Genomic DNA, 23,496 nt, shown 5'->3' with positions numbered 1-23,496 from the left:
CAGTTTTGCATACCCCATATAGTTCTTTGCATCTAAACAACATCTTACATGTTCCAGGTGCCTCTAAAAACTTGCTTTCAGTTCATAAACTTACACTTGACAACGGCGTTTTCATTGAGTTTCATCCTTTTTTCTTTTTGATTAAGGATCAGGCCACAAGGGAGGTTCTGTTTAAGGGTCCATGTCTTGGTGGTCTTTACCCTCTTCTTCCAGTTTATAGTGGGGGGCGCAAGGAAGCTTTCATCACAATAAAGCCATCTTCATCCACATGGCATCGTCGTCTAGGCCATCCATCCTCCTTTGTGGTGCATCAAATAATTAGGAAAAATGAACTCTCTTATTCGCCAGAAATAAATCCCTATGTCTGTGATGCTTGTCAGTTAGCTAAGAGTCACCCGTTGCCATACCCTGTATCTACTAGTGTCTCTATCGTTCCTCTTGAACAAGTGTTTTCTGATGTATGGGGCCCAGCACCGGCTTCTGCTGGCAAACATGAGTATTATGTGAGTTTTATTGATGATTTTACAAGTTCACCTAGATTTACTTGCTCAAGAAACTTTCTGAAGTGTATCAAGTTTTTATAAACTTTCAGCAGTATGTTGAACGAAAGTTTGAAAGAAAAATTAAAACTATGCAAACTGATTGGGGTGGTGAATATGAAAAACTCAATAGTTTCTTTCAAAAAGTTGGCATAGTTCATCATGTCTCATGTCCACATGTTCATCAACAAAATGGTTCCGCTGAACACAAACATCGTCATATAGTTGAAGTTGGTTTGTCTCTTTTAGCCAATGCCTCTATGCCACTAAAATTTTGGGATGAAGCTTTTCTCACAGCCACCTTCTTGATAAACCTTCTCCCTAGCAAAGTCATCAACTTTGAGACACCAGTTGAGCATCTCATGAACACCAAACCCAACTATGAGTCCCTTCGTGGTTTTGGCTGTGCTTGTTGGCCAAATCTTAGGCCCTACAACAAACGAAAACTTTCTTTTCGATCTACACGTTGTGTTTTCCTTGGGTATAGCCCCCTTCAAAAAGGTGTCAAATGTCTCGATGTTAAGGCTGTTCGTGTCTATATCTCTCGTGATGTTGTGCTTGATGAGCAATTTTTTCCCTTTGCTGAACTTCATCCTAATGCTGGACGTCGCCTTCGCAATGACATTCTTTTACTTCCCACTGATGCATCTTCATCTACTTCCACTATTGGGGATGCACAAACTCATGACTACATTCTTTTGCCTATTGTGCCTGTTGTTGCTAACCATGACCAAGAACATCACGAAGATGCAGTTTACCATGATAGTGCTTCTGATTCTGATCATTCTAATGAAAATTTCGCTGAAAATGACCAAGAAATGGCTCCGGTAGAGCAAGAGCAAGATCATGCCCCGTCTACACCACCACGGGGCAACGCCGGCGCGCGATGCCAGGCGGATTCGCCATCCTCCTCGGATCAGCTGCTGCCTGATTCTCCTGGCCCCGCCAATGATTGGCTGCTAGCCCGAGACAGCACCGCCGCGTCAGCCAGCGACGCCGCGCCCTGTCTGCTGCCGCCACGCGTCCGCGCCAGCACTGCTCCCGCGTCGCCTCTTCCGCTCCACGCCGAGCCGCCGCAGGAGGCACATGCTCCTGTCTCCCCTACAGAGATCATGCCCCCGACAGGCGACGCTGCGGCGTGTCCATCCGTGCCCGCTCCGCCTGCACCTGCTACTCCGACAACTCCTGCTGCGGGATCTTCTACAGCAACAGCGCCTGTGGCCTCCTCTGCGCCGGGTATGCGTACACGCCTACAACAAGGTATCCGTCAGCCCAAAATTTATAAGGATGGTATCGTGCGCTATGGATTACTCACATCTGCAGGAGAACCTCAACATTTGTCTTAAGCTCTTTCCCATCCTCAATGGCGTGTTGCAATGGGGGACGAATACAATGCCCTTTTGAACAATAATACATGGCACCTTGTTCCTCCTGCTAAGCACAAGAACTTGATTGACTGCAAATGGGTATATCGCATCAAAAGAAATTCTGATGGCACTATTGACAGGTATAAAGCTCGTCTCATTGCAAAGGGATTCAAGCAAAGGTTTGTCATTGATTATGAAGATACCTTCAGGCCTGTTGTTAAAATAGCTACCATTCGCACTGTTCTGGCCCTTTCTGTTTCCAGACGCTGGAGTCTTCGGCAGCTAGATGTCAAGAACGCGTTCTTACATGGTGTTCTGGAAGAGGAATTGATGTTTACATGCGACAACCCCCTGGTTTTGAAAATCCTGATGCTCCAACTTACATATGCAGGCTTGATAAAGTGTTATATGGTCTGAAGCAGGCCCCTCGTGCTTGGTTCTCACGGCTGAGCTCCAAGCTTCATGATCTTGGTTTTATTTCCTCCAAGACTGATACATCTCTCTTTATATATCACAAGTCTACCATTATGATCTATGTTCTGGTATATGTTGATGACATTATTGTGACCAGTTCCTCTGATGCAGCCATAGATATCCTTCTCAAGGAACTCAATGTTCATTTTGCCATAAAGGATCTTGGTGAGCTGAATTTCTTCCTTAGTATTGAGGTGACACGTTCTTCCCATGGACTGGTTCTCACACAACACAAATATGCTACTGATCTTCTTGAAAAAGTTGGTATGAAAGACTGCAAGGCCTCGCCCACCCCACTCTCCTCCACGGATAAGCTATCTCTCACTGAGGGGGAGCCACTGGGCACTGAAGATAGCACAAAATATCGCAACATTGTGGGAGCCCTTCAGTATCTCACATTGACTCGTCCAGATATATCATTCTCAGTCAACAAAGTGTGTCAGTACTTACATACTCCGATGACATCTCATTGGACTGCAGTTAAGAGGATTCTTTGCTATGTGTCCAATACTGCCCATTTTGGTATTACATTTCAGAGGTCACGTTCTATGTTGCTACGTGCTTTCACAGATGGAGACTGGGCAGGCGATTTAGATGACAGAAGATCCACTGGAGGTTTTACCATTTTCGTTGGACCAAATCTGGTCTCATGGAGTTCTCGAAAACAATCAACAGTGTCTAGATCAAGTACAGAAGCAGAATACAAGGCTCTAGCCAATGCTACAACTGAGCTCATTTGGGTTGAGTCCCTTCTTCGTGAGCTTGGTGTACGACTCACAGAAAGGCCTTGTTTATGGTGTGACAACTTAGGTGCTACGTTTCTGTCTGCAAATCCAGTCTTCCATGCACGCACCAAGCATATTGAAATAGGCTTTCATTTTGTTTGTGAACGAGTGGCCGGGAAACAGCTCTTGACAGCAAGTTCATCTCAAGCAAAGACCAAGTAGCAGATGGTTTTACCAAAGCTCTTCATGTTGTACACTTACAGGAATTTAGACGTAATCTAAATCATAGAAATTTAGATTAAGGGGGCTGTTAGACAACATGTATACCGTATAATGTACGCCATGGTAGAGGCTTTTTCTACCCTATATAAACACGTAACACGAGCTAACACGAGCCAGGGAGAGGCATCGTTTCCGCCCATATCTTTTTTCCTTATTAATAAATTCAGGTATGATTATCACACTATCTCACTTTCACATCCCTATCTTTTTTTTGAACATAACATATATATTAAGATTAACGATCATAGTACATCACTGCTCCTGAGAATAGAGTGTGATACAACCAAACTTGAAAGCACAACTTAAATTGAGAAGACGATAACACATCGTGCCGACACCGAAGACTACAAAAGGAACCACACGGCGATCGCCCATCCATTGACAATTCGGATCCGAAAGTGTCGCAAATGCACTCTTCAAAGGCCTCTATGCTCCATACCAGTTGATGTCCCGCGGGTGGCTCTCCCGATGGTCTATCTGGCGTCTGCACCTGAGGTAGGAGATGACTGAGCTGTAGATACTGAATGTCCTTCACCGAGCTCAATCTCAGAAGTCCCTGCCATTGAATCTGAGGACTCGCAGCGGGAGTGTTGTCATCCACTACCGAGGGATCAACCCAAACAACGGGGACAACATCGTCACCATGCTTATCATCATGCCAAAAGAACCATGTGCTTATAGATATTAAAGGCTCTACACATATATTGTACACGACATATACTGGAGTACTGTCTTTACGAACGGCGGTACATAGCATATCTATATGTTGGCCTCAATCTCCACTTGGTTTCAGTTTCAACTTTCAACTCGATGGGACAATGGAAAGTAATCATAACCGATCGGTCGATGGACCGAGCTATCTTGCCAGCTCGCACTCTCTTGAGGCGGAAAAGGAAAAAAGCGCGTGCACGACTACGCTCGTACCGTACGTATGTCAAATTCAGGAACTTAAACATCGTACGCGACGCGTGTCAGGGAGTGAGGGCCTGGGTGATATGCGTGCTACGTGTGTCACTTGGGCAAACCTACTCTGTCAACTGACAAGACAGGAGGGCAAGTGCATAATACATACCACAAGTACTTTCAAATTAGAGCCCACAATTGACGACGATATTCACTTATTATATGATAAAAAATTAAAAGAAGGATATATGATATACTAAGTGATGTCAATTGAAGGTGTTAATTACAATCCAGAAAGATGACAGCTCTAGGCTTGTGCACGTAGGTGCTTATCGGACTAACTAGGTAATCTAACAAAAGAAAACTTAGCAAAACACTATTGAACAATTGTTGCTATTGTGAGCAAGACGAGGCAATGCAACATCTTTTTATCAATGAAAAAATAGCGCGCAATAAAAAATAGCGTCAGTTTTAAAATACACTATTACCATGCTATTAGCGAGATATTATACACTGATTAAATTAGCGTGGGCTCTCTCTAGATATGCTATAGCGCGCTAGCATAATGCGCTATTTTTTCCCATGCTTTTTATACAACTTTGCAATAAAACATGTGTCCATGGACATTGTGCCTAGCTCAATTGATTGGGGGGACTAGGTGTATAAACCAAACACCTGTGTTCAAGTCCTCACCGGTGTGAATATATGATTAGATTGGTGCTTGTAAACTCCATCCTAATAAGTTTACTGATGTTTATGCTATCTTTTCTAGAAGCACCTAAAGTGGTACGGAAAAGATTAGATTTCTACATGCAAGATTTTTTTCTGACAAAATGATTAACTAAAGTGTAAGTACCGGTTAACAAAATGGAATATAATTTTCCGACCTAAATATCAATTCGGAGGTCTCCAAGTAGAACTTTTAGACATGAAAAAATAGATGCTTACTCAGCAAATGATTGTTTAAGCTCTTAAATGAGGAGGAGGTACGGAAGGAATTACTGCACAATAAATATCTTCGGACCAAAATGTTGTCACAAGTGAATGCAACACCCGCCAACTCTCTTTTCTTGAAAGGGCTAATGGGAGCGAACGATGATTTCTTCTCACGGGGCTATTTTTAGGTAGGCAATTGTCAGAAGATCTGGTTCCAGGAAAGACACATGGTTAGGCGAGCAACCCATTAGCATAGCAGCACCCTTCACTCTACACCATCGTCCACCGAAAAAATGTTTTAATGGCTAATGTGTTTTTTTTTGCGGGGTTAATGGCTAATGTGTTAATGGGAGGTCCTATGAATATCGAATTTAGAAAAATTGTAGCGGGAGGTCCTATCTATCCGATGATAAGTGTGCATCAATTGATGCCGTAGCCAAGGCCAAGCTCCCCATTTCGAAAAGAAATTCTAGGCTGGTGGCAAAACACAAGACGTGATCTCGTCTACTTACAGTGTGCGTGCAGGTTAACCCCGACCGGCAGGGCATCGATCAACGGAATAATGCCATAAAAATATTGTACTCATTCAAGGTCTCGGTTGTACTGGTAGCTGGTCTGGTTTGTTTTGTAGCTTGCTTTGTTTTGGCAGCTGTGGGTCAGGTGGCCAATCGTGCATACTACGCATACGGTGGCCAGTTGAGAGAGTGAGTGAGGGCATCTCCAACGCGACGATCCATCCCGCGTCCGCGTTTTCGGATGGGTCAAGGCGGACAAAATCTCGGCCCAACACGGGGACGCACCATAAAAACGGACGGCCGCGGCGTCCGAAACGACGCAAACCCGGCCCAAATCTGGGCTAGGTTTGCATGGCCGCGGATGGCACGCGGTATCCGCTCGCGTCCGGGCGCTTGTCGCCTCGGCTCCCTTGGGACCACCTGTCGGTGACCCGAAAGCCTATTAAATGGGGACTGGAGGGGATCTGGCCCTCCACTCCAGTCCCCACTCCACTCCCGTAGCGAAACCGCCGCCATGGCCCCGAAGCGAGTGTTCGCTCCCGGAGCCAACGACGACGAGGCGAGGAGCAGCCGGCGTCCGCCGCCGGCGGCGCGGGCCGGCGGGAACCGCGGCGGCCTCCACATCGGAGAGGCCGCCCGCGGCGGCGCGGCATTGCCGCAACCGCCGCCGCTGCTGCTCGAGCCCAAGCCCGAGTCCTCGGAGGCCCCGACTACCGCGCCGCGCTGCTCATCTCGGCGGCGGAGGAGGACGAGAAATGGCCGTACCTCCAGGCGGCCATTCAAACCTCCCAGATGGAGGAAGCGGCCCGGCAGGCGGTGGAGTAAGCCGAGGCCTGGGAGCTGTACGCCTAGGCCCGCTAGGCGCGACGGGAGGAGGAGGAAGCGGCGCGGCGGGAGGAGGCCAGGCGCCGCGCGGAGGAGCAGCGGCGGCAGGAGTCTAGGCACCGCGCGGAGGAGGAGGGGCGCCAGAAGGCCAGGCGCCGCGCCTGGCAGGAGAGGGAGCAGTGCCTCAGGGAGGAGGCGCTGCTACGTGCGCCGCCGCTACCTCGGGTGGCTCCGGACCCCCACTCGGCCTGGGAGGAGGCCCTGTGGTCTCCGTGGGCATATGTTTAATCAAATATAGTTTAAATTTTCATTTTCATTTTGTTTTTGGTTTTTCTCGATTTTGCGGCGCGTCCGCGCGTTGGGCGCAGCGTGCGACCCAAACGGACACGTGGACGCGGGCCGTTGTCCGGGTGTCCGTTCGGCCACCCAAACGATCCAAAACAGACGAACCAGCGCGTCCATTTGGGTCGCCCGGTTGGAGATGCCCTGAGGCCGGTAGAGAATGACTGATTGATCTATTGTTGCCCGGCCCCTCTCGTCTTATCTTGTCCGATTTCAATCGCGCTGGTATTTGGAAGCGCAGACAGAGAAAGAGAGAGAGAGCCGAGGTAACTATCGTACAAATCAGACAGGTCGATTACAGTAGTAATTCTACAACTTGCTCTTGCATGCAACAAAGTAAAATTAGAGAAGTTGTTGGCAGCACAAAACCGTACTGACGTACGGATGTACATAGTACATGTAGTGGGCACGCACGAGGTAGCCAAGGCAGTACTACAACTGGCAATTATAAGCTCGTGGGTAGGACAGGACACGTATACAACACAGGATACCTACGTAAGATATATAGGACGGCGGCCGTTTCCTTCTCAACACGTAGCGTCTCCGGTTTCAGCAATGTTGTGCTCTCTACGTACCTACTCGGTTTCACATGCTTGCCTGTGGCCACGTGTCGGCTTTAATGTGTGTTTTGCATTGTAGCGCAACATGCACATTACATCTCACTTACCAAAATTGGCTAAGCCGCTCAGCGCTTGCTGCTCTCGTACGTCCGTCCTCCACTGACATATCTACATATATGTCCTCTCCACGACGTTTACATGTAACTACTCCCTAACTAAAACAACCATAAGAATTATGAAACCGAGGAATTACATCCCATATCGTCTCAACGAATGCCAGCCAATTGATTGCTTGTTTGGATCTTCAACGATCGGAAACCCGTAGACATGGATTGGTGGAAAGACCTCGCAATGTCCGAGAAGCCAAGCCAGCTAAACATGCGAATAAAAAATGGGTATTATAGTGTTATTTTACAGGTTACCAAATGTAGGAGCATATGTTTTCTCCAAAAAAAAAAATCTCGATAATTTCAGTTTTTGTTCACTCAAATTTTACCGATACAGTACCGGGTTTTATTGCATTGCACCAACTAGAAACCATACACAACCACGCGTGAACCCACACACACACACAACGACTAGATGGGATGAATAGCAATTTACCAAAATTACCGACATATAGCAAAAACAATCTCGATGCATGGGAAGAGAGTTTCACTAGTAGAAAAGAAGGCTTTAGTTTTTTTTTGCTCCAAAGAGCATTAGCACCTGTTTTGGTACCAACCTAGACTAAAGAGGGTCATTAGCAGCGTTTGTGCGGTCTGGACGTCCAGGGGACCAGCCGTGACACGAACCGGTGCTAAAGGTTTGTCGCCAGGCACGTGGCAGCCGTGAAACCTTTAGCACCGGTTCGTGACATGAACCGGTGTTAAAGGAAAACATTAGCACCCGTTCGTGTCACGAACCGGTGCTAAAGCTCCCCTTTGCCCTATATATTCTGATCACCCCCAACCAGCCCTCACTCCATTTTTTCTTGGTGGAACGTGTGAGGGTTGTGTGCTTGCTTGCTTTTCTTTGCCATGCACATGAGGTGCTCGATGAAATATCTGAGAGAATGATGCCGCTTGATTTCACACAAAACAAAAATGATATAAGGTGCCGGAGCAACACTTAAGCTTTCTCCTCTTTCTTTCCTCATCGATCAAGGTTAAGCAACTTGACCCTTTCATTTGTATAGTGGTAATTTCTACTATTTATGTATATTATGATGTTTTGTAATGGTTTTTTGATAAACTTAATTATATGATGTAGATGAACCGACAGCAATGGATGTACGTTGACCGACGCCTACCCGAGTTCAATTCGGGCCTGAAAGATTTTCTCCGTGTGGCTGAGGAAAACCCACAGGCGGATGGTTTTACGTGTTGTCCATGTGTTGATTGCCAGAACTTAAAGCAATACCGTAAATGGCAAGTCCTTCACTCCCACCTGCTTTGGAAAGGTTTCATGCCCAGTTATAATTGTTGGACCAAGCATGGAGAAAGAGGGGTTATGATGGAAGACAATGAAGAAGAAGAAGAGGATGATGATATGTACGCTAACTACAGTGATACTGCAACAGAGCATGATGAAGATGAAGAGGCTGGGGGAGTTGAAGATGAAGAGGCATCAGATGAGCCCGTTGATGATGATCTTCGTCGGGCCATCGCTGATGCACACCGAGAAGCAAAAACTGAAAACGAGAAGCGGAAGTTAAAGGGCATGTTAGAGGATCACAAAAAATGTTGTACCCAACTTGTGAAGATGGAAACACAAAGCTCGGTACCACACTGGAGTTGCGAGGACAAAGTTTAGTTTAAGGGGGAGAGACTGTAATATCCCAAGATTTGGGGTTACAAAAGAAGAGGAAACAAATATATGCATTGCATTCATGCATAGAAAATCCGGAGATTTTTCGCGCTTTCTAGTAAAACATGTCACAGTAACTGAAATTTCACTTGAGTTGATCGAATTGAACTAGATCATCAAGTCAAGTGCTATAAACCTCAATGTGAACTTTGCAAAAACCTTGTTTTGGGTAGAGATGATTTGATCTATGGGTTAGATCAAATGGAACTAAAACCAACACAATAACACATTAATCAAGGATCAATTGCTTGATCTTATAAAATGTCATAATATGGTATTCCTTGCCATAACATATGAACATCTATTCAATTGCAAATCAAGTAACAATAAAATGGAGAAACTATTCTTAACTTATCTTTTTCCATGTCTTAAACTAAACTATGGTCCTACCATGAACCGCATGGTATTCATTCCACTTCATTCTTGGATTCATGACAGGGAAATCCACACATGATACAAACTGAAACTTCCACCATGATACATGGCTTTAGTTAGCGGCCCAATGTTCTTCTCTAACATATGCATACTCAAACCATTTGATCATGAAATCGCACTTACTTCGGACAAGACGAACATGCATATCATCTCACATGATATCCAACAAAGGTAAAGTTGATGGCGTCCCCAGAAAACATGGTTACCGCTCAACAAGCAACTTATAAGAACTAAGACACATGACTACATATTCATCACCACAATAGTTTTTAAGCTATTTGTCCCATGAGCTATATATTGCAAAGATAAAGGAATGAAATTTTAAAGGTAGCACTCAAGTAATTTACTTTGGAATGGCAGAAAAATACCGCATAGTAGGTAGATATGGTGGACACAAATGTCATGGGTTTTGGCTCAAGGTGTTTGGATGCACGAGAAGCATTTCCTCTCAGTACAAGGTTTGGGCTAGCAAGGTTGTTTGAAGCAAACACAAGTATGAACAGGTACAGCAAAACTCACACAAGAACATATTGCAAGCATTATAAGACTCTACACGGTCTTCCTTGTTGTTCAAACATTTTACCCGAAAATATCTAGACTTAGAGAGACCAATCATGCAAACCAAATTAAACAAGCTCTACGGTAGTTCTTCATTAATAGATTAAACTACATGATGCAAGAGCTTAAACATGATCTATGAGAGCTCAAACAATTGCCAAGTTGCCAAACCATATGCAGCATTTTCCGATTCCAACCAAATAGCAATTTAACGAAGCAATTTCAGCCTTCGCCATGAACATTAAAGCACAATTAAGAACACAAGTGTTCCATATGAAAAAGCGGAGCGTAATATCTCCAATATAAGAATGGTGAGATCCAACTTTATTCAAACCAAAACGAAAATAAAAGCAAACCGATGCTCCAAGTAAAGAACATAAAATGTGATGGAATAAAAATATAGTTTCACTAGAAGTGACCTGATAATGTTGTCGATGAAGAAGGGGATGCCTTGGGCATCCCCAACCTTAGATGCTTGAGTCTTCTTAAAATATGCAGGGATGAACCACCGGGGCATCCCCCAGCTTAGAACTTTCACTCTTCTTGATCATAGTATATCATCATCTTCTCTTGACCCTTGAAAACTTCCTCCACACCAAACTTCAAGCAAACTCATTAGAGGGTTAGTGCATAATCAAAAATTCACACATTCAGAGATGACACAATCATTCTTAACACTTCTGGACATTGCACAAAGCTTCTGAAAGTTAATGGAACAAGGAAACTCATTCAACATAGCAAAAGCGGCAATGCGAAATAAAAGGCAGAATCTGTCAAAAACAGAACAGTCCGTACAGACGAATCTGGCAGGGGCACTTAACTTGCTCAAATGGAAAAACTCGAAACTAATGAAAGTTGCGTACATATATGAGGATCACGCTCGTAAATTTTCAGATTTTTTAGATTTTTTTACAGAGAGCTCTGCGAGAATTCGTGTCAGACAGCAATGCTGTTTCTGCGCAGCAATCCAAATATAGCATCAAATTTAGCATAGAAACTTTACTTGGCACAAAAACATGATAAGGAGAGGTTGCTACAGGTAGTAAACAACTTCCAAGACTCAACAATACAGTAAATACAATTTAACTTGGGTTATCTCCCAAGAAGTGCTTTTCTTTAACGCCTTTCAGCTAGGCGCAGAAAGTGCAAATCAAGTATTTTCAAGAGATGATGCATCAACATTATTATTTTTCTTACGAACACAACTTGTTGCAGAGGGTACCTTAGATGCTCCATTATCTAAATTTTCTAGTGTGGTGCTAGGGGTTTTATCAATTTTCGGCCTAGAATAATTCTTTGGTTTAGGCACCTTAGAGGCATACATGAATTTTTGCTCTTTACCCACATAAGCTTTCTCCTTAAACTTAAGAGAAGAAAAAGTTGAACCCAAGGTTCCCATAGCCTTTTCAAGTTCACCAATCCTATTGATTTGATTATCATGGACAACACAAGTTCCTAGGACACTAATTCTTTCATCAATTCCTCCTAAGGATTTATCAAGTTCATCGAGTTTTATCAAGTAACATTTCCAATTTGGTTTCAACACTTGGAAATTTTTTCTCTATGGTTTCCAATTTTTTCATAACATCCTCAAGAGAGATTTAAATTTTAACTTCATTAACAGGTGGTATTCCAACTAGACTCTCAATGATGCAACTAGCTTCTAAAGTGAGAGTACCTAGGAAATTACCTCCCGAAAGAGTATCAAGAACATACCTATTCCAACTAGATAAGCCAACATTAAAGTTCCTTAGAAGGATAATAGTCGAGTGTTTCTTAATGCACCTATGATGAGCATTACTAATTATGTACCAAGCATATTTAAAACTTTCTCCACCTTGTTGCTTAAAAGAACGAACTTCAACTTCAGGATTACTCATTATAACAGTAATAAAAGTAAACTAAGCAAGTAGAATAAAGACAAGTAACTAATTTTTGTTGTGTTTTTGATATAGAGCTAGTAAATAAGACAAAAAGTAAAGTAACTATTTTTTTTGTGTTTTTAGATATGAAGCAAACAAGACAGTAAATAAAAATAAAGTAAAGCAAGATAAAAACAAAGTAAAGAGATTGGAAGTGGAGACTCCCCTTGCAGCGTGTCTTGATCTCCCCGGCAACGGTGCCAGAAATTTAGCTTGATACGCGTAGATGCACACGTCCGTTGGGAACCCCAAGTGGAAGGTATGATGCGTATAGAAGCAAGTTTCACTCAGTATGAAACCAAGGTTATCGAACCAGTAGGAGCCAAGAAGCACGTGAAGGTTGTTGGTGGAGGAGTGTAGTGTCAACACCCGGATTTTTAAGTCCGGATGCCTATTATGTCATACATCGCAATCCCAGGAATATTTTTGTTGCGAGGCATAATAGTTAAGTATCACAGTCATCATTCATTACAAACCATAAAGTCTTACAAATTGGAATCACATGATCCATATTACACAAATAGTTGATCTAATGATCAACGAACTGGTCAACGAACAAACATAAGTTCATAGCTGAAGCGTAAGATACAAGGACTCTATAGTCCACAGTCCAACGCTTGACGTTAGCAAACTCCTAGTTGTTGTAGACATCCTGCTGACCGTCCTCCTCGTACTGCTGCTCCTCTTCATAGTCTGGCCATTTGAATAGCCAGGGACACAGCCGTGAGTACTTTATGTACTCGCAAACTAATACTAGTGTAAGTGCTAGCATTTCTAGTAAAGGGGTGCTAAGCTCTAGTTTCTTTGCATAAAGCCAATTTTAGTTTGCAAGTATTTGCTAAAGACTTATTCCTGTGCTAACTAACTCAAGTGGGAACATTAGTGTCATTCCCACAACTGCGGTGTGTTTCAATATAAACCAGTCACCATTCACCATTCATTTCATCCATATGTTCAAATTCTAATACGGAAACCGTATGGCCTTTCGAACCGTCCGTAGCAGTGGACACGGCTATTCGAATAGGTTTACACTCTGCAGAGGTTGCACACTTGTGCCACAACATTTGATTTCATCCGTCGGGATTTCCCGAATCATCATAACACAGTACGCGGATCATCAACCATAACCTTTCATTTACTAACCCTAGTATGAGCACCTCTCCCCATGAGCTTGGCCTCCCAGTGAAGACCAACTGTCAACCTAGGAACTGCACAGGGCTTGGCCGTACAATTCACTTCAATTCACATCATCTCTCAACAACGGAGGCAGCCTCGGCATAACCCCTATGATGTGTGTTTAGAGGGAACTCAGACTAAGGTACATAAACTTCTAGTTAAGCCCTTACCCATAATCAGGTATTGTGGGGGTACACAATAGTTGGAAAGGTATCGCATCCAAACCAATATTAGTTTTTGATCAAAAATCACTATCTTCTCTCGGTCATATTCACCTTCAAAAATTCATTTCATAACTTTCATCATCATCATTATTTTACCACACATGTTCCCATCTAGAGTAGTCATTTGTAATTTAGCACTAGCATCTAAGTATGAGGAGTGCTAAGTACTTTGCTTTGCTTCTAGGCTAACTTTGATACTCTTGTACTAATCTAACATTAACCCTATTGCATTATGAATCAACAGTACATGGATAAAATAACGGTAAGTAAAGCTTGAAATTAAAACTGGGAAGTAGGCTCATAAACATAAAGTAAATGGGTGATTCTTTGCTCATGATGAGCTTGCACTTTGCAAGAGTATTATCTTGCCTTGGTTGGGAAACTGGTCAAAGTGGTCTTCTTCTCCTTGACAATAGACCTCCTCCTCCTCTTGATACTCCTCGGTACTAGTGATGTCTACGTTCCCCCTCCTTTCCTGTAGACAGTGTTGGGCCTCCAAGTGCAGAGGTTTGTAGAACAGCAGCAAGTTTCCCTTAAGTGGATCACCCAAGGTTTATCGAACTCAGGGAGGAAGAGGTCAAAGATATCCCTCTCATGCAACCCTGCAACCACAAAGCAAGAAGTCTCTTGTGTCCCCAACACACCAATAGGTGCACTAGTTCGGCGAAGAGATAGTGAAATACAGGTGGTATGAATATGTATGAGCAGTAGCAACGGTGCCAGAAAATAGCTTGCTGGCGTGTAGTTGATGGTGGTAGTATTGCAGCAGTAGTAACACAGTAAAACAGTAAACAAGCGGTAGTAACTCAGCAGTATTTAGGAACAAGGCCTAGGGATTACACTTTCACTAGTGGACACTCTCAACATTGATCACATAACGAGAATAGATAAATGCATACTCTACACTTTTGTTGGATGATGAACACATTGCGTAGGATTACACGAACCCTCAATGCCGGAGTTAACAAGCTCCACAATAATGCTCATGTTTAAGTAACCTTAAGTGTAAGATAGATCAAAACGACTAAACCAAGTACTAGCATAGCATGCACACTTGTCACCTTCATGCATATGTAGGAGGAATAGATCACATCAATATTATCATAGCAATAGTTAACTTCGCAATCTACAAGAGATCATGATCATAGCATAAACCAAGTACTAACACGGTGCACGCATTGTCACCTTTGCACACATGCAGGAGGAATAAAACTACTTTAATAACACATCACTAGAGTAGCACATAGATAGTAGTGATACAAAACTCAGATGAATCTCAATCATGTAAAGCAGCTCATGAGATCATTGTATTGAATTACATAGGAGAGAGATTAACCACATAGCTACCGGTACAGCCCCAAGCCTCGATGGAGAACTACTCCCTCCTCATGGGAGCAGCAGCGGTGATGAAGATGGCGGTGGAGATGGCAGCGGTGTTGATGGAGAAGCCTTCGGGGGCACTTCCCCGCTCCGGCAGGGTGCCGGAACAGAGACTCCTGTCCCCCAGATCTTGGCTTCGCGACGGCGGCGGCTCTGGAACTTTTCTCGTATCGTGGCTTTTTCCGTAAGGGTTTTCGATGCAGGGGCTTTAAATAGGCGGAAGGGCAGCCTCAGAGGGTCGAAGAGGCGGCCAGGGGGTAAGGCGGCGCGGGCCAACCCTAGGCCGCGCCGGCCACCCTCCTGGTGGGCCTGTGGCCCCCCTCTGGTCCTTCCCGGGTGTTCTGGAAGCTTCGTGGAAAAATAGGAACCTGGGCGTTGATTTCGTCCAATTCCGAGAATATTTCGTTACTAGGATTTCGAAACCAAAAACAGCGAGAAAACGGAAGCTGGCACTTCGGCATCTTGTTAATAGGTTAGTTCCGAAAACGCATAAATACGACATATAATGTGCATAAAACATGTAGGTATCATCAATAAAGTGGCATGGAACATAAGAAATTATCGATACGTTGGAGACGTATCGGCATCCCCAAGCTTAGTTACGCTCGTCCCGAGCGAGGTAAAACGATAACAAAGATAATTTCTTAAGTGACATGCCATCATAAACTTGATCATATTGTAAACATATGTAATGAATGCAGCGATCAAAACAATGGTAATGACATGAGTAAACAAGCTGAATCATAAAGCAATGACTTTTCATGAATAGCACTTTCAAGACAGGCATCAATAAGTCTTGCATAAGAGTTAACTCATAAAGCAATAATTCAAAGTAGAGGTATTGAAGCAACACAAAGGAAGATTAAGTTTCAGCGGTTGCTTTCAACTTGTAACATGTATATCTCATGGATATTGTCAACATAAAGTAATATAACAAATGCAATATGCAAGTATGTAGGAATCAATGCACAGTTCACACAAGTGTTTGCTTCTTGAGGTGGAGAGAGATAGGTAAACTGACTCAACATAAAAAGTAAAAGAATGGCCCTTCAAAGAGGAAAGCATCGATTGCTGTATTCGTGCTAGAGCTTTGATTTTGAAAACATATAGAGAGCATAAAAGTAAAGTTTTGAGAGGTGTTTGTTGTTGTCAACGAATGGTAGTGGGCACTCTAACTACCTCATCAACCAGACTTTCAAGAGCGGCTCCCATGAAGGACGTTATCTCTACCAGCAAGGTAGATCATCCCTCTTCTCTTTTGTTTACACATGTACTTTAGTTTAGTTTTTCTTTATTTATGGATGACACTCCTCCCAACCTTTTGCTTACACAAGCCATGGCTAACCGAATCCTCGGGTGCCTTCCAACATTCACATACCATGGAGGAGTGTCTATTTGCAAAATTAAGTTGCTTACTGATGAATCGAGCAAAACATGTGAAGAGAATTATTAATGCAAGTTAATTAATTGAGGCTGGGAACCTCATTGCCAGCTCTTTTTGCAAAATTATTGGATAAGCGGATGAAGCCACTAGTCCATTGTGAAAGTCTGTCGAAGTAAATGACAAGATCGAAAGATAAAACACCACATACTTCCTCATGAGCTATAAAACATTGACACAAATAAGAGGTAATAAATTTTGAATGGTTTAAAGGTAGCACTCAAGCAATTTACTTTGGAATGGCGGAGAAATACCATGTAGTAGGTAGGTATGGTGGACACAAATGGCATAGTGGTTGGCTCAAGGATTTGGATGCATGAGAAGTATTCCCTCTCGATACAAGGCTTAGGCTAGCAAGGTTATTTGAAGCAAACTCAAGGATGAACTGGTGCAGCAAAACTCACATAAAAGACATATTATAAACATTATAAGACTCTACACCGTCTTCCTTGTTGTTCAAACTCAATACTAGAAATTATCTAGACCTTAGAGAGACCAATTATGCAAACCAAATTTTAGCATGCTCTATGTATTTCTTCACTAATAGGTGCAAAGTATATGATGCAAGAGCTTAAACATGAGCACAACAATTGCCAAGTATCACATTACCCAAGACATTATAGCAATTACTACATGTGGCATTTTCCAATTCCAACCATATAACAATTTAACGAAGAAGAAACTTCGCCATGAATATTATGAGCTAAGAACACATGTGTTCATACGAACCAGCGGAGCGTGTCTCTCTCCCACACAAGGATGAACTTATTCAGAGAACTAAGATAACAAAACAAAAACAAAAATAAAAGCACACGAGACGCTCCAAGTAAAGTACATAAGATGTGACCGAATAAAAATATAGTTTCACTAGAAGAAACCTGATAAGTTGTCGATGAAGAAGGGGATGCCTTGGGCATCCCCAAGCTTAGACGCTTGAGTCTTCTTAAAATATGCAGGGATGAACCACCGGGGCATCCCCAAGCTTAGACCTTTCACTCTTCTCGATCACATTATATCACCCTCTTCTATTGACCCTTGAAAACTTCCTTCACACCAAACTTCAAGCAAACTCATTAGAGGGTTAGTGCATAATCAAAATTCACATGTTCAGAGGTGACACAATCATTCTTAACACTTCTGGACATTGCACAAAACTTCTGAAAGTTAATGGAACAAAGAAACTCATTCAACTTAGCAAAAGCGGCAATGCGAAATAAAAGGCAGAATCTGTCAAAAACAGAACAGTTCGTAAAGACGAATTTTAAGATGGCACCAGACTTGCTCAAATGGAAAAACTCAAAACTAATGAAAGTTGCGTACATATCTGAGGATCACGCTCGTAAATTGGCAGATTTTTTCGAATTTTCTACAGAGAACTAGGCCCAGATTCGTGACAGACAGCAATGCTGTTTCTGCGCAGCAATCCCAAATATAACATCAACTTTGACATAGAAACTTTACTTGGCACAACAAAACACAAAACTAAGATAAGGAGAGGTTGCTACAGTAGTAAACAACTTCCAAGACTCAAATATAAAACAAAGTACTGTAGTAAAAAAAACACATGGGTTATCTCCCAAGAAGTTCTTTCTTTATAGCCATTAAGATGGGCTCAGCGATTTTAATGATGCACTCGCAAGAAATAGTATTTGAGGCAAAAGAGAGCATCAAGAGGCAAATTCAAAACACATTTAAGTCTAACATGCTTCCTATGCATAGGAATCTTGTAAATAAACAAGTTCATGAAGAGCAAAGTAACAAGCATAGGAAGATAAAACAAGTGTAGCTTCAAAAATTTCAGCACATAGAGAGGTGTTTTAGTAACATGAAAATTTCTACAACCATATTTTCCTCTCTCATAATAACTTTCAGTAGCATCATGAGCAAACTCAACAATATAACTATCACATAAAGCATTCTTATCATGAGTCTCATGCATAAAATAATTACTACTCCCAACATAAGCATAATCAATTTTATTAGTTGTAGTGGGAGCAAATTCAACAAAGTAGCTATCAAATATAGGAGGTATATTGTAATCATAATCAAATTTATCCTCCATAACAGGTGGTAACAAAAGACTACTATCATTATAATCATCATAAATAGGAGGCAAAGTATCATCAAAGTAAATTTTCTCCTCAATGCTTGGGGGACTAAAAATATCATGCTCATCAAAGCCAGCTTCCCCAAGCTTAGAATTTTCCATAGCATTAGCAACAATGGTGTTCAAAGCATTCATATTAATATGTTCCATGGGTTTTTTAATTTTCGCATCAAACCATCCATGTCTTAAATCAGGAAATAGAATAAAAAGGTCATTGTTGTTCATTATGCCTAACTAGTGTAAACAAGAAACCAAATGTCGCAATTGCAGAGTCTAAAGGAAATAGCTTCGAGTACTTACAACGGCGCCGGAAAATAGCTTAGTAGCCGAGGTCCGGAGTGTGAGTACCTTTTACCTTTCCTCCCGGCAACGGCGCCGAGAAAAGTGCTTGATGTCTACGTTCCCCCTCCTTTCCTGTAGACGGTGTTGGGCCTCCAAGTGCGAGAGGTTTGTAGAACAGCAGCAAGTTTCCCTTAAGTGGATCACCCATGGTTTATCGAACTCAGGGAGGAAGAGGTCAAAGATATCCCTCTCATGCAACCCTGCAACCACAAAGCAAGAAGTCTCTTGTGTCCCCAACACACCAATAGGTGCACTAGTTCGGCGAAGAGATAGTGAAATACGGGTGGTATGAATATGTATGAGCGGTAGCAACGGTGCCGAGAAAATAGCTTGTCGGCGTGTAGTTGATGGTGGTAGTATTGCGCAGTAGTAACACGGTAAAACGATAAACAAGCGGTAGTAACTCAGCGAGTATTTAGGAACAAGGCCTAGGGATTACACTTTCACTAGTGGACACTCTCAACATTGATCACATAACGAGAATAGATAAATGCATACTCTACACTTTTGTTGGATGATGAACACATTGCGTAGGATTACACGAACCCTCAATGCCGGAGTTAACAAGCTCCACAATAATGCTCATGTTTAAGTAACCTTAAGTGTAAGATAGATCAAAACGACTAAACCAAGTACTAGCATAGCATGCACACTTGTCACCTTCATGCATATGTAGGAGGAATAGATCACATCAATATTATCATAGCAATAGTTAACTTCGCAATCTACAAGAGATCATGATCATAGCATAAACCAAGTACTAACACGGTGCACGCACTTGTCACCTTTGCACACATGCAGGAGGAATAAAACTACTTTAATAACACATCACTAGAGTAGCACATAGATAGTAGTGATACAAAACTCAGATGAATCTCAATCATGTAAAGCAGCTCATGAGATCATTGTATTGAATTACATAGGAGAGAGATTAACCACATAGCTACCGGTACAGCCCCAAGCCTCAATGGAGAACTACTCCCTCCTCATGGGAGCAGCGGCGGTGATGAAGATGGCGGTGGAGATGGCAGCGGTGTTGATGGAGAAGCCTTCCGGGGCACTTCCCCGCTCCGGCAGGGTGCCGGAACGGAGACTCCTGTCCCCCAGATCTTGGCTTCGCGACGGCGGCGGCTCTGGAACTTTTCTCGTATCGTGGCTTTTTCCGTAAGGGTTTTCGATGCAGGGGCTTTAAATAGGCGGAAGGGCAGCCTCAGAGGGTCGAAGAGGCGGCCAGGGGGTAAGGCGGCGCGGGCCAACCCTAGGCCGCGCCGGCCACCCTCCTGGTGGGCCTGTGGCCCCCCTCTGGTCCTTCCGGGTGTTCTGGAAGCTTCGTGGAAAAATAGGAACCCGGGCGTTGATTTCGTCCAATTCCGAGAATATTTCGTTACTAGGATTTCTGAAACCAAAAACAGCAGAAAACGAGAGCTGGCACTTCGGCATCTTGTTAATAGGTTAGTTCCAGAAAACGCATAAATACGACATATAATGTGCATAAAACATGTAGGTATCATCAATAAAGTGGCATGGAACATAAGAAATTATCGATACGTTGGAGACGTATCAACTAGCGTCTAAAATACGAATACGGGGTACACAATCATCATACCAATTTATTTACTAACTAAGCACACACATGATTTACACAACCTAAACTAGCATCACATATTACTATTGGGTTGGTGGATGGGTTGGTCTTATTTAAGAAAAATAATTTCCTCTCATACTAATCTTGAGTGTTATTTTCATTTATTTAGAGAAATAGTTTCCTCTCATTATTCTATTACGATTTAATTTCTCTCATGAATAATGTATGACCTAGGTTGACCCAAGTCAACCTCTTCATACTTATCATTCAAGAAAATGATTTAAATGAGGTGTAGCTCCTCATACAATTTAATCTTAGCATGGTAAAGATTTAATATCATCAACAAACCATATGAGATTTTTATGACCAGAGTCTCCACCTCATCTTGGATTGTTCATGACAAGATTTAAATGGAAGAAAATAATCCCATATGATTTACTAATATTTTTGGGACAATAGTTTTGACTAGAAGTAGTCATATAGTCCTTTAATTTAACTAGGCCATGATCATACACAGTAAGCATGGCATATTTTTGTAAAAACAATTAGTATAAATTTAAAGTGATTTATAGGAGTTGGAATTAACTTAAAAGCAATTGTGGTTGATTTTTAATAATTTTTCTAAGGCAGAAAAGTCCCTGTCTTGTTTATTTTCTCACTTAAATTCTATAATAGATCTAGGGTTCAAACCAGTGGAATTGTGTAGATAATTTCCTAAGGTTTCCAAATATATAAAATTTGTAAAATTTGGTTGGGTGGATTTTATTCTATTTAATTTTGAAAACAGCATCTGAGAGTAATTCCCTAATTTCGAAAATTTAAATTCAAACTGGTGGGCTTAGGCGGGAAAGGTTACTGGGCTACACAGGGGAGAAAAATGTGGGCCGGCCCAGTTCTGCGTCTAGCGCAGCGGGCCGTCTGACGGGCGGGGGCCACGCGTCAGTGGGATTCACTCACCGAATCGGTACGCTGCGTGGGAAGCGTTGGATTAGGCGATGATCCAACGACTGGAGGTTGTCGTCGTCGACGGCGAGAAGCAGAGGCGAGCGCGGCGGAGGTAGGGGGTGGGCGCGGAGTGTTGGCGACGTCCAGGCGAAGCTGACGCGCGTGATTGTGGGGAAAACAAGGGGCTACAGCGGCGAGGAGCTTGACGGGAGCTCGCAGATCATGGCGGGCAGTCGTGGATGCTCTCGTCATCTGCGGCGTTCCCGCGGGCCAGCGAGCGTGTCCAGGCGCGTCAGGGTGAGGTGAGGCGTCGACTGGCGGTGAGAGTGAGGGCGGAGGTGACGCAGGGCGGTGGGCGTCGTCACGCTCTGGCGCATCCAGGGCTGGCGCCATGCGCGCTCTGGCGCGTCCAGGGCATGCCTGGGCGTGTCTGGGCACGTCAATGCTCGCGTGTGCACGCGTGGGCTTGGTCAAGGGAGTGCACGGGCGTGTTCAGGGAAGTGAGAGGAGGCTGCCAGACATGGTGGTGCTGCACTGAGGTGAGAGGGGAGAGAGAGGGCATGGTGTGGCCATGCCATGCCATGGCATGGTCATGCCATTGTCACTGAGGGCAAGTGGAGGGGTGGCACTGGTGCTGATGGATGTGGTGAAGTGAGAGGGAGATGCCAGGGTGCAGATAGGGTCAAGGTTGGACCAAGTCCAAGGTAAAATTTTAGTATGGGCTCAATTCTTTACCATGCCTGCAAGGTGTTCGACCAAATGGCCGAAAGAAATTTATTTTAGAATTTTGGAAAGATTTTTGGTGGGTTGTAATGGATAATATTTGGAGTGGATTGATGGTGGTGGTGATCAAAATGGTGTTGATTTGCAAAATCACATATTGCATATGATCTTCATTTTAATAAAAAGTCCCCACTTTGCTTGCCTGCCATTTGAAATAGTGATGGAATTTTGGGGTGTGGTCTTGAGCAAAGTTGTAGTCCTTGATGTTGTCTTGCATGAGGTGAAAAGAAATGGTCAAGTGTAGAAGTAAAAACTCAAAAGCTAGGGGCTCAAAGTGAGTACTAGGTTAAAAATGTCCGACATGACCATATCACATGTGAGCTCATATTTGTCTCAATTTTGATTTGAATGATGTTTGATGGTTTCCAAAGTTGTTAATATATGTTGAGTATCCATTTACACTCAAGGGTGCAAACCAAAATGGTCTATATCAAAGATTTGTAAAAATGGCTTAAGCCTTATGTGTGGGTGAATTGGAGTTTTATATTTTCTTTTCTATTTGATTTTTATTTGACCTTGGATGATCAAGTGATCATTGCTAGGGTTTTAGAGTGAGAGAGAACACACAAGCAAGTATCATGGCAATTGCACACTCAAAAATAAATACCAAGGTGCTCTATATGCATGATCCTATATGATATGAAAAAGTTTTTGTTAACTCTGATTTTTGGATTCTTGAATTCCTCTCTTGTTCATTTTATTGAAATTTGGGATGTTACAAACCCTTCCCCCTTACAAAAGATCTCGTCCCGAGATCGAGAGAAAACTAGGTACTAAAGAGATCGGGGTATTCTTTCTTCATGTCTTCTTCGCGCTCCCAAGTGGCTTCTTCTTCAGTGTGATTGGTCCACTGAATCTTCAAGAACTTGATACTCCTGGTGCGGGTGGTCCTGTATGCTTCTTCCAGGATGCGAATAGGCACTTCGCGGTACATCAAGTTCGTGTTGATATCCACCGAACGGTGATCTATATTCTTGAATACTTCGGTCTTCTCTGGTACTTCCAGGCATTTCCGGAGCAGTGAGATGTGAAACACATTGTGCACAGCTGCCATTTCTTCAGGTAGTTCCAGTTGATAGGACACTTCACCTCGGCGACTCAGAACTTTGAAGGGTCCAACATATCGGGGCGCGAGTTTTCCTTTCGGCTGAAATCTTTGCATTCCTTTGAGGGGTGACACCTTGAGGTAGACAAAATCTCCAATCTCAAAGGTCATCTCTCGGCGTCTCCGGTCGGCGTAGCTCTTCTGTCTTGACTGCGCAGTCTTGAGATACTCGCGGAT

Source organism: Lolium rigidum, chromosome 4 (genome assembly GCF_022539505.1).
Source record: "Lolium rigidum isolate FL_2022 chromosome 4, APGP_CSIRO_Lrig_0.1, whole genome shotgun sequence".
Taxonomy (NCBI): Eukaryota; Viridiplantae; Streptophyta; class Magnoliopsida; order Poales; family Poaceae; genus Lolium; species Lolium rigidum.
This window is presented reverse-complemented; position numbering follows the sequence as displayed.